The sequence below is a fragment of the Mastomys coucha genome, unplaced genomic scaffold (genome assembly GCF_008632895.1).
Source record: "Mastomys coucha isolate ucsf_1 unplaced genomic scaffold, UCSF_Mcou_1 pScaffold15, whole genome shotgun sequence".
NCBI lineage: Eukaryota > Metazoa > Chordata > Mammalia > Rodentia > Muridae > Mastomys > Mastomys coucha.
The window spans coordinates 91,556,413-91,569,405 of NW_022196897.1; the positions used below are offsets into that span (position 1 = coordinate 91,556,413).

Consider the following 12,993-nt stretch of genomic DNA (forward strand, 5'->3'; position numbering starts at 1 on the left):
AAAAGCTTTTTCTTAGTGTGAACAAACACAGTTAAAGAGAGAAAGTAGGAATATGTAAAAACATTCTTCTGAGCATGTTGTTCGGACAGCTCATGGTCCAGTGTCCAGTCTTCCACACGATGATGGCTTTAAATAACAAAAGAGATAACCTCGCCATTAGAATCCAGTGTGTGTGACTGCTGTGCTCCCAAGCTTCGCCTACCTCATTAGAAGCAATTTCTCTGCCACTCCCATAAAGTTGGTAGGGCAAAGGCAAGCCTAGGCAGTAACTGCATGAGCCAAAGAAAACTAATTCTAGAGTTCATTACAGAAGAGACAGTGGAAGTCCCCTGTGCATTAGTGTTACTGTATGAGATGACACTAGAATTCTTATCACGTTTGTAACATTTGATCATCAGAAAACAAGCAATTTCTTGAACTGGGACTGTGTGGTGTTTGTAAAGGGAGCTGTTGGTGTAATTCACCCTGCAGCCCCCCTGTGTGACAGTGCAGACCCACACACCTGCAGATTTTGCTTTAACTTTAGATGGTGGTTGTCTTACTTTGTATTCATAGAAACATTTGCTTACAGGTAACATGATTGTAGTAGGCAAAGATGTTTCTATGGTTTAAAGACTCCATATAATTTATACATGGTCTCTTCATCAAAATCCTTGATTAGTTTTAGACTGATAAGAAATGCTTGTTCTCTAGTATACAACTGTATCACAAAAGACATATATTATAAAGAACATTTGTAGGTAAACTAAGGGAAAAAAAAGCCCCGTCATGTATGCATTAAATTATAATGTCACATCCTACTCTTGGTGGATGATTTTTAAGTGTACAAGCTAATTTCTTCTCCCTCCTCCATTTTGTCCTTTTAACAGCCAAGTCCAGAACAACCACAACAACATCTCGGCTTTGTCTGCACATCTTTGGCTGTGTTTCACTGTGACATGTACTGCTGTTCCTTTAGCACCAAAATGTTGGCACACACTCCTGAAAATTTCACACCATCTCTTGCTGGATCAGCAAGCTTAACCCACCAAAATCTGGTGTTGTGCAATGGTTTTTGACTGATAATCAATCTTTACGCTGCTCGACAGTTGTTACTGGGACACGGAGCAGAGCAGGTGGCAGATGTGTCTTGTCTTTTGAGAGAAGAAATTCTAGGTGAGCTTGGACACAGACTAGCATATCATGTGTCTGTTACAAAGACACAGGATAAGTGTAATGAGGGAAAGCCACCATCTAATTATGGTCACAGATAAGCCTAAACACTGACAATTGCTCACCTTCAAAATGTTGAGAACATAAATGTTAAGTATATGTGTGTATGCATGCCCACACACATATGCGGGGTGATGCTTAACTTGTAGATATACTGCAAAAATAAAGCATGTCTGAATGACTCTGAAGACAGAAGACAAGCTTCGCATGAGGCACAAAGTGTTGCTAAGGGTAAGCTGGAGAGCAACTGGCCAGCGTCAGGGTGAGGGGCGCAGCTTTCCCATCTGCACGTGCCTTCTAGAGACAGTCAGCACAGAGGCTCAGGAGGCACTGACTTGACACTATTCTAGCTTAATTTTACTCTGGAAGCGGCTTACAGGAGATTTCTATGTGCCTGCCAGAAGGCAGCTCGAGCAGAGATGGTGAAAGTAAGGGCTAACGGTCATTTAGTTACTTTTTATTTTTAACCATTCTTTCATCTCTGATTTAAATTCAGTTTACCTCAGTCCAATAAAAACTCTAGCCAATAAACATTTTTATCAAGTGCCTATTACATGTTTAGCCCAGGGATAAAAGTCCAGGACCTTGCAGATTTTAATGAGTTGTACAAGTCATAATATGAATACTTAATAGTAGAAATACTATTTAACATTGTACATGGAATGGATTCCCCAAGGAAAAAGTATTGTATTTCCCTCACAAGAAGGTGCAATAAGTCAGTGTAATATTTTGGTAATTCTATTTTCATATTTCATTTTTTTTAAACTAAGCTTTAGAAAACAAGTGTAGGTACTGAAAATTGCCCATTATTGAAATTAACCCCAAATTTACTAAGAAAAAAGCTCCCAGCACATCTCTGGTGGTTTATACTGTTCACTGTCTCTTTGACAGCCAGTATCACTGCCTCTGAGAGAATAAGAAAGCTATCCACACACCTCAGAACATACAATGGTTATTTAGAGGTCAAGCCAAGGTCAAGACTGACTGAAACATTCCCTGTCAAAATGCAGAATTAGACTATTTCCCATATTTTTAATTGAACACCTAATCAGTAAGATTATGATGGAAGATCAAAAAAAGATGTAAACAATTAACAAAATAGAAATATTTTATATAAAGATGATTGATGAAGATGCCTTATTAGCTCTTAGAATTCCATCATATGATAATTCTGACATTTATTAACGATTATGTCAGAGCTGTGCAGACTGGTAATGAGGTTTTGAAAGGGGCCTTTCAACAAATTCTCAGATGCAAGGTCATGTTGTTTAGATTTTATTCATTTTTTCCTAAGTTCCTGCCTGGTGTTTGGGAAGAGAAAATTCCTGTGGTTTGTAAGAGTTCAGCTACTTAATGTGTGCTACAGTTACTGGCAGTGCCCTGGTGTGACTTAAATATTGTAAAGAAGATGGGGCCAAGTTTTAGTGCTCGAACTCTGAGTGCCTCTGAGTTTGTAGTCCTGTGTTTCACCCCTTCATATATGGTAGTCTGTCATTTGGCACCAATATCATTTATAGAAATTCCTTTCTACCCGGAGAGTTGTTAAGGAGAGTGAAGGTGAGTATTATGGGTAAGACTGCGCATCCTTTACATGCTGTAAGATGTAGTCACAGAAAAAAAAAATCCATGAAAGGAGTTCTCGGTAATACACCTAAGATCTATATTTAAACCTAGAGATTTTCTGCTAGCTGCCGTGTGATCTACAAAATGAAATAATTTGCTGTGACAGCTTGTGATTGACAAGAATATGTGTGAGCACATTTAAAACAGGCTAGCTCTTCATGTAGAAGTAAATGTCAGTGAAATGATGGATTCTCATCATTTTAATTATTGATGATTTGGAAATATTTCAATTTCACGACACACAGGACACATTATAAATAACAGCATAACACTTTTTCTCATATCTGCGTCAATAATGAAATGTTCTGTCATATTTTGTTTTTCAAAAAGTGCATTAGTTTAATGAACCCAGACTCATGCATTATTGTTTCATTATGTCTAGTGAATTTGACTCGTGAGGCTGCTTTGTTTGGCCAGAGCTGAAAGTGGGCTTTGTGACATGCACCTCTCCAGTTGCCATGCCATAATTCAGAGCTAGGCTTAGTTCTCTCACACACTTTCCATTGTTTTCTTTGATTTGTGTATGTATTAGATGATCTCATTATTCTGTTTTATCTCCCACTTAGCTACATGTACTCAAAAGTAGAAAAATGGTATTATAAAAGAAGATTCTTCCATTTTGGCAACTGAGTGTAAAACTATAGTCATATATTTCACACATTTCAACTTTTAAAAAAATTCACTATATAGATCAATATGTATTTCAGGCCAGTTGCAGGAAAGAAAAAAAATGTACCCCTAGGTGATGGGAAAATTGAAGCTCATGTGTGTATGTCTGGAAATATATCTTATGTCAAATGTAAAGTTATTGAGAAGCACCTGAACTTAGGAATTTCATGAAATACAGAGTTGTGTGTTTGTATGGAAGCCATGCTTCTTTAATTAATAATTGCAAATCTATTGAGACTCATATAATCTAAATAATGGTTTGTATGTGCCAAGCATCCGGTTATGTGCATTAAGTATAATACACGCATTACTATCACACCTGAGTAGTGCTACGGACCCAGCCTCTCTTATCTGTGGGTCTAAACTCCAACATTGTGGAATTCTAATTGTTTCATTGCTTATTTGATACTTGAAACCTTATTTAGCATAAATAGTCAAGAGTGTTGTTGAGATTAAATCATCTTAGATTATGGGTTCCCACTCTAAGACTTCCTAAGAAAATTCCATAATATACCCTAAATATGTCTCTATGATATAAATATTATACAAACTTTTAAAAACTTAGTGCATGCATGTATGTATGCATGTGTGTTTGTGTATATATGTGTGTGCGCATGTGTGTGTGTGTGTGTGTGTGTGTGTGTGTGTATGTGCATGTAGAACAGAGGTCAATTTGAAGTGTCCTCAGTCACTCTCCATTTTATTTTCTGAGACAAGTTCTTTCACAGAATTATTTGGCTAGACTGGCTGTCCTGTGATCTTTACAGCTCCACCAATTTCTTCTTTCCCAATTCTGAGATTGCAAGTGAGCCACTGTGCCTGGTTGTTTTCATGGCCACTGGGGATGGAACTCAGATCCTCATACTTGCTTGGCTACCACTTCATTAACTGAGCCATTTCCCAAGCCCATGTTAATGTTTTAGAAATCCAATAATACCTACATATGCAGCCACACTTGAGCTCAAAGAGTTTAGAGAATTTTATTCTGTCCTTTGCAAAGAAATCTGAAAAACAATTCTCATTAGGACAATAACTCATAAGGGTTATAAATATTGTCTTTATTACCTCAAATTGTTGCATGGGTGAGCGTACTCAGTGAGCTCAGCTCCTCAGATACAGCTGAGAAAGTTCATAAGGAAATTCTCCACCCCAAATCCTGTTGTTTCCTTGTAAGAAAGCAGGACCAGTGATAGCAGGGGCTTGGGGAGAGGTTCCTTCATTCTGTTACAAATTCAACAGATATTTTTTATGTCACTCTAATAATGTTCCAGACTTCAGTCCAAGACTTGAAGGTGTAGTCTGAATAAGACAGTGGTCTCATGAAGGCTTGGTTTTAGTGAGGTAGAGGAGATAGGTAAGTGTTATAAAGGAGATAATTTTTAATAATAATAATAATAATAATAATAATAATAATAATATTAAATAGTGTCATAAAATATCAGAAGAAGAAAGTTCTAGAATGGATAAATTTCCTCTGGGACTGTGAAATCAAATTTGTCTGTGTCCCCTTTCTTACTTGCCATGAGAATTAATTTATACATTTAATAGTTACTCTTCCAGAGTGGTTTGCCTTTCAAACTGTTTAGTTTTGAAGTATCAGATTTCTAGGAGAGATGTGAGAAACAGAAGTGCTTGATGGGAAGATCCCTGGAGTTGAGATAATTTGATTTGCACAATTCTCATCCCTCATGTGTGGCTATAGATAAGCAGGTCTGGTGTTTGTGAATACGGGTAATACTATCTTAAAATTCCTAGATATTTTTCATTATTTTCCTAATGAAAATAAGTTTCTTGAAAACCAAATGTCTGCAAATCCCTTGCAGAAAATAGTGATGTGGAAAATAGGAGACTGAGGAGGATAATGTGTTATAAATATGTCTAAGACTCCAGTGCTGTTCATTGGTACTCTGTGTCCACTCCTACTTTCCCAAAATAGATGGCTGGCTAGGTTCAGGAAAACAACAATGATAATTCTTTTATACTTTATCACTGCCAGGAAAGAAAATTACACCACGAACCTGGGAAAGCTCTTAATCTCTCTAAGTCTGGGCTTCCTCATCCACAAATTGAGCATAATGAAACAGGCCTCAGGCCATGACGTGAGAAGTGAATAGGATAAGGTGTGTGAAAACTTGGCTCGTGGAAGCTGTTGAAAACACGCTGGCCCCGGGGTTCAGCTGTTTTCTGCCCTTTGCTCCATCCTTAGGTAAGCCTGTTTCTACAAGCCTTTTAGACCTGTCACAAGTACTTGATCTTATGACCAAGGCATTTGCCAGATCTGAAATCTTGAAATAAATGCAACCTGGTTGAAATATACACCGCACAGTTGCTCGTATGACACAATACGGGGAAAGCTAATCAGGAGGTTTGAAGTCTCACTGTCTGAGATGTAGGTAAGAGTCAAGACCCAAAGGCTCTGCTCCAGGAGTTGCATTTTCCTACGTGTTCATGATCCTTACCTATCAACTACTGTAATTCATTAGAAGAAAGTTCATAGAAAAGTTCAGGGAAAGGGCGCCAGCATTCTGATTGGCACAGTGGATGGCATGTTTATGATTTTAATCAAATTTAAGTTGAAGAATACTTCAAATGATGTGTCAGACTGGTGTTACTGAGTTAAAACCTAGTGACAACCACTGTCATTATTAGTTAAATATAGCCGTCATGCCTATAGCAATAAATGATGACACCTAAGAACATGCAGAAACAAAGCTCAAGGAGTTTGAGAAAAGGGAGGGACTAGAAACTCAAAGCAGTGCAGGAATGTGACCTGGATCTCATGTATTTACCAAACACAGCAGCAATTGTATTCTGGGCAGATGATGTAATTGGATGTAGCAGTATGTTTTCTTACTGTCAGAGCATTTCTGTTTTATAAACTCATCTTTTACTCGTGAGATGATGTGCATGTTCATATTTAATGACATTATCTGTACCTGACTAGCGGCCACAGCACTCATGAGGTTTCAAGTTTATTGTCTAACTACAGAAGAGTGAGATTTTGAAAACGAATGAGATTTTTAGTAGGTTTTATGGATTGAGGCTGCAAGTTTGTTGCCGTTACTCTAGTGCCAGAAGAAGGCAGAATTCTCTTGCCTGGCATATGCAAAATGAAAAATTATAATGTACTGACCATTTAGGATTATTTCATTTACAGCACACATTTCCATTTTTAAAGAGGGAATTGAGCAAATACTCAATTATATAGATAGACCTCTTGACACAAGCAGACTTTATAATGCTTTCTCCCTTTCATAATTTGATAAAAAGAAACATTAAAATGAGATGTGAATTGTTCAAACTGAAGTGGAATCCATGGTTGGGCCACAGAATTATCTGAGACTATAGGAGAGCATGTCTATGGTAAGTCTTTGCTTCCTACTCCCTGGCAACTGAGATATGACCCTTCCTTTGGCTAAGCACTTTGCAAACTTATGCTAACTAAGTCTTCAGTAGGCACTGAAGCCCACTTAGCTCTTAATCTCTGTATGGTTGGATCTTAACTTCTCAGGAGGGAGGATCTCAGGAAAATAACAGCAACAAACATGCAAGCTCAACTTATCAAATCCACTCAAAAATATATCTAAAAGTTCATTCTTCTGTGGTTGGACAGTAAACTTGAAAACACATACGTGTGCTTAGCATGGACAGAACCTGGTCGGATGTCACAGACGTGTACTGATATTCAGTGGATGTATAGGATGCGTAAAGGACCAAATGCATGAAATATAGTGAGTCACTGGCTTAGCTGTCAAAGGGTAGCATATCTCATTAGAACAACCTGCTTGGCTGTACAAAGCAAGTAGATCCTACTCACTAACCCACATTCATTTGACACTTCTCTTCATATTGCTTTCAGTATCTAAAATAGCATAATTTAAATGTCTTTAAATTATTGTTAGAAGTAAGAAGTAGAAGGTGATATCCCTTGGGACGTTGATGACTTAGTATTGAGGGGCCTGTAGGTACAAGACCTCCCCCTTTAGTAACTCCAACATGGGAGGGGAGAAGTGGTAGAGTAGTGAAGGGATTAGATATTTGTGGTGTGCGCATGTGTGTGCGTGCATGCAGGTGTGCGTGCATGCATGCGTGTGCATGTGTGCGTGCATGGGCGTGTGCGTGCATGTGTGTGTGTGTGTGTGTGTGTGTGTGTGTGTGTGTATGTGTGAATTTGCTGGTTCCTTTGGGTGCCAGAAGAGAGCATCAGATTCACTCAAGCTGGAGTTACAGGTGGTTTTGATCTGCCCAGTGTAAGTGTTAGGATTCAAACACAGGTTTCTTGGAAGAGCAGCAAGTGCTTTTAACCACTGAACCATCCCTCCAGTCCTAAGATTCTAATTCTTACAAAGGTACCAGAGACTCTGTCCTGGGAGCTTGTTGGATTTGAGGAACTCAGTGAAAGATAGACATGTTACGAAGTAGATTTGCACAGAATTAAGGTTCTTGCTTGGATACTCAGCTTGGCTTGTTGTCCCATGTGCACTACCATTGCCTCAGGTTTTCAATGAGTGCTCACTCGCAGTGTCTGATAGTACCTTCTTCCTCAGTGGGGCTAAAGCTGAGTCAAGCCTTTTCTGAGCTCCTAAGACCTTCCAGGCTGATTCTTTCTCTCTTCTGGAGTTTAGATGTAATATGTTTGCTATTGCCATCAGCTTCTGACCACATTGATTTGATGTCATGTCTTTAGAGCTATGATGTAAGCATATAACTTCATATCTCTCAAGAGAAGGGTTCCCTGAGTTTTCTGTTCTCATATAGGAAATCCATGGCCTACATTTTGCGACAGACTTGTACAGCTTTCCTTTCCCTCCTCCATCCCCAATAGCTCTGTCCTATCGGGAAATGGATTTTCAGTAATGCGATTGAAGAATTTTTGAATAGTTCTGTCAAAACTCTAGAAAGGCCTCCTTTGAGCAATATTGTGCTTCGCAGCACTTCAATAAAGCATAGATGCAGTTGTTTCCTGCCACCACGGCTCTGTCTTTGACCAGTGTTTTATCCACTCTTCTCAGTGTATCATGTAACTCAGCCATCACCTACACTATTTTTTCCTCCTAGAGTTTGCTTGTCCGATGCCTGACCTGTTATTTGAAGGCCATTTGACCACTGAGTTCTGTGAGGTGCCTCTACCCCATGCTCCCTCAGTTGCTGCATCCTTCTGACATAGCACCTGGCACACACCATGCTATCTTCTCAGTCCAAGAACTATTTGCAGTTCTCTGAGAACAGTGTCCACAGAAGGGAGTGAATGGGAGATGGACAGTGTACACTTATTCATTTGGATAAATTATTGTATAATGTAAAGTGCACAGGATGACATACCATGCCCCCTCCATCCTTATTTCATCTTACTTTTTTAGACAGTGCCAAAAAATTGTTTTATCGGTGTTGGGAATTGAGATTTAGGTCCTTGTGCCAGTGGGGCAAGTATTTTTACCAACGGATCACTTCCCAAGCCCCCAAGTCAATAATGTTCAAAGTTTATTTTAGTCCCGAAGTTTATAACTCTGAAGCCACTGCATAATGTATACTGAGCTTCTGGGTGTATTTGTTTCAGCTTCTTCTGGGTTATCTTCCATGATACATCAAGAAAACCTCAATAATGAAATGGTTAATCAGGAGTATAAACATCTAGAGTTTTGTTCAACATACAAAGATAACAAATCAATATCTAAATAAAAAATATCATCTAATATAACCCAATAGTCGCTACTGAAGTACTAGTCATGCTCTGATCTAATGTATTTGGTGAGTATTTTTCAGATATTTGTTGGGCATTGCATGCCCAACATGCACTGTGTCTGATGCTGGCTACTCAGAAATGAACACATCTTATTGTGTTAATACCAATCGCATTGTTTACAATGTACTCAGGTACCAGCAGTTCAAAGGTCAAAGCATATTGCTTGTCCTAGTTATGTCCAGAGTCTAGTAGGCATATGTATACAAAGATATTGAAGTTCAGTAAAATGGAGACACAGAGATGGAAAACCTGAATAGGTCAAAGAAAGCTCGCTCTAGAATATGGCACACTGTGGAGTTCAAGTCGGGGATAGATAAAGAGTGACTTGGGTTTGTTAGAACTGTGTGTGGGCATACATGTGCTTATGCAAGTGGGGGTCAGAGATAGCATGTGCCACTTGAATTGGAGCTGTAATTCAGCTAGACTAGCTAGTCAGCAAGTCCCCCATCCTCCTGTCTCCACCTCCCCAGTACAAGGATTGTAAACATGAATGTTATCCCTAGCCTTTTTTATATTATATTTAAAAATATATTTTAAATCGAACTCTATCCCTTCCACCCTCCCTTTTCTTCCTCCACTCCCAGCATCTTCCCTCAAATCCTTTCCATGTCTTCCCACTCTCAATTCAACAGCCTTATCTCATTATTATCATTACATACATGTGTGTGTGTATGTATGTGTGCACACTCATGCACAAACATATATACAACCTACTGAGTGTTTTTTGGTAAGTGTGTATATAGTTTCAAGGGTGATCTCAGTATTGGACAACCAATGACAGGGCTAATCCTTGGGAAAGGTTAATTCTTGCATTGGTACTCAGTTGCCAGCCACTCTTGGCATTGTTAAATCATCTATGCAGCCATTTCTCAGTGAGAACATTTCATTTAGTTTCTCTCCATGTCCCTCTCTTCTCAGCTCCAGGAAACTCCACCTATGTCCTCTTTCCCTGGGTTTACCTAAATTCCTGCTATCTTGTGTGAATGGAACTGTATGTTACTGTCTTCTTTCACTTCGTGCTAAGCTTTTGAGGTTTCTCTTCATTGTAGCATCTATCAGCATTTTCTTTCCATGGCTGCATAGTAGCCCATTATATACAATTTATCCATTCGTCCACTGATCAGCACTCCGTTCCCACCTTTCAGCTGTCAATAGTGCTGCTATGGTCACAATGTACACATGTAAAAGTATTTCTAGGTGAAAGAAATCACATTCCCTTCATAGTGAGTGCTAACAGAGGATTATTTAGAAATTTGAGGTGGTAAATTAGGTATTCCTAGGTGTACATAAATAGACATGTTTCTCTCATTAGTAAAGACAAGAACAGATGAAGGAAGCATCGTTGTGTTTCTGAATAATTTGTAATTTTGAGATCTAAAACAAATTGAATGCACAAGTAGGGTGAATGATTCAGGTAAAATTTATTTACGAAATGAAACCTCTTTAAAAAGAAACAGAAACTGACAGCGGCCGAGTATGTAATATGCTACATTCCTGTTCTTACCTGTGTGTCTTTTGAAGCCTTACCTAGTAATTTAGCTGCATCCCCATTAGTATTAGTGGGAGTATGAAACTGAAGTCCCTGCACATGTCTTTGAAAATGTCTAGGTCAAAGTAAACAGTTAATGAAAAGCCGTTCTTCACTTTCATGAAGTAGTTTCCAAAGTGCCTCCCTGCTCCGCACGGAAGGACTGTGGAAGGTCGCTGATTAGAGGTCATCAGCTTTAAAGCATCAGCAAGAGAAAATGTGTTAGAAAAGAAACAGCTTCCTCAAAGGAGAGAACACAAGAGTTCAGGTCTCATGTTGATTTTCAGTAGCAAAGGACACTGGGCCCTCTCAATGGCCCCTCGAAGCCAGGTGCATGTGATCAGGGATAGAGGCAAGCTAAGGTGAATTTTAATTAGGACTAAATTGTGGTATTACTCTTTCATACCCTGAACATCTGCTCCCTTCAGAAATGATGATTTATGCAGGCGATCAGAGCAGACAGCTTGCTATAGCTTATGTTACGGTTAGTGGGAAGCTGGAGAAGCTGGAGGTAGCATTTCAGAAAACCAGCATCTAAATGGAGACTGGCCAGTGTGTACAGCATAGGAAACAGAGAAGGGAATCATGATGTGTCCATCTTTAAAGTCTGATGCCAAATAGTGGCTGAATTAAAAAAAAAAAAACTATCTTCTAGACCATCTGTTGTTAATGAAGTAACTGGGACAATGCACGGGTTGATGCTTCCCACTGATGTCAAAAGACAGAAAACGAAGTCCGTTCTATCCAGAATGAAGACACTTACTCAGCAGACATCAGTGCAAGTTCTAGTCTTTAAGAATGGCATGGGGCAGGATGGGCATGAGATGACAATGGGAAAGGAAACAATAAGAAAGGTAACTTTGTACTAAAATTGAAATATGAATCAAAGTTTATGTCTTTTGAATTATATTGATCTTCTTTCTAAATAACCATATCAAACATTAAACTTATATATGAAAAAGGTTTCACATATTAGCTGAAGGATTCACCTGTTTAGAAAATGTGATCATAACATTAACAACATGAATTATCTGAACAAAACAATGATATTTCCTTGGTTAACCAAGTAAACCATTTTCCTACTAGAAAGTTACATCTATACTAGAAGGACATATCTAGTTGGTTCAATATGCTACCAGATATTTATATTAAAGCTAGTCTAACATAGCTTCAAATATCAAACTGCCTCTTTTCATTTAGCATGAAACCTAAAAACATTGTGTAGATCTTATACTTTGTATAGAAAGTATAAATAAAGTCTGAAATAGCTGAAATTATATTTAAAATGTTTACATAAATTTAAAAAATAAATCTGGATAGACTTGGGAAAATTATGTAATGATTGAACAAACTTAAAAACAATAGAGTCTTAAATAGACTCATCATGTGAACATATCTTTAGAAGGTTTTTGTTCTTTCTGGGTCATTTTTTTAAAAGATGCTTTTATCTGTGTGTCTGTGCATACATGTGCATGGGTGCATGTGTTTGTGTGTTTTTTTGTGTGTGAGTGTGTGTGAGTGTGTGTGAGTGTGTGTGTATGTGTGTGTGTGTGTGTGTGTGTGTGTGCAGGTGCCTGTGGATGCCAGAGGTGTCGACTTCCTGGAGCTAGAGTTATAGGCATCTGTGAACAACCTGACATGGGTATTGGGGACCAAACTCAGTGTTCTTTCCCAACAGCCTTTGCATTTAATCCCTGGGCCATCCCTCCAGCCCCACACATATCATCTTTGACATTGAGGAACTGATAAGAGTTTGAAGATGTGGTTTAAATATACTATATGTACGTGAATATTTTTGATCAACTTTAGTCATCTTAGTGATAATAATATATTTTTTTATTTTTTATTAGATATTTTCTTTATTTACATGTAAATTTCTCCCTTCCCAGTTTCCCCTCTAAAAAACAAAGAAACAAACAAAAACAACAAAAACAAACCCCAGCTGCTTCCCCACTCCCCATGCCTGCCACCCCACCCTCTCCTGCTTATTGGCCCTGGCATTCCCCCACACTGGGGCACAGAACCTTCACAGAGCTGAGGTCCTCTCCTCCCATTGATGATCGAATTTGCAATCCTCCATTATACACATGCTGCGAGTACAATCAGTCCCACCATGTGCAGACCTTGGTTGGTGGTTGAGACTCTGGGACCTCTGAGGGTATTAGTTAGTTCATATTGTTGTTCGTCCTAAGGGGCTGCAAACCCCTCAGCTCCATTG

At 38.7% G+C, this 12,993-nt stretch overlaps 1 protein-coding gene across 2 annotated transcripts in view; it reads left to right on the forward strand.

Moving 5' to 3' along the window:
* LOC116090602 (doublecortin domain-containing protein 1-like) overlaps nucleotides 1–1,407 on the forward strand; it is a 28,017-nt gene extending 26,610 nt beyond the window's left edge. For both annotated transcript variants that reach the window (XR_004118740.1, XM_031371281.1), the window contains one exon: nucleotides 870–1,407. The gene's annotated coding sequence lies outside the window, so the exon portion shown is untranslated. The remainder of the gene's footprint in view (nucleotides 1–869) is intronic.
* The last annotated feature ends 11,586 nt before the right edge of the window (nucleotides 1,408–12,993 follow it).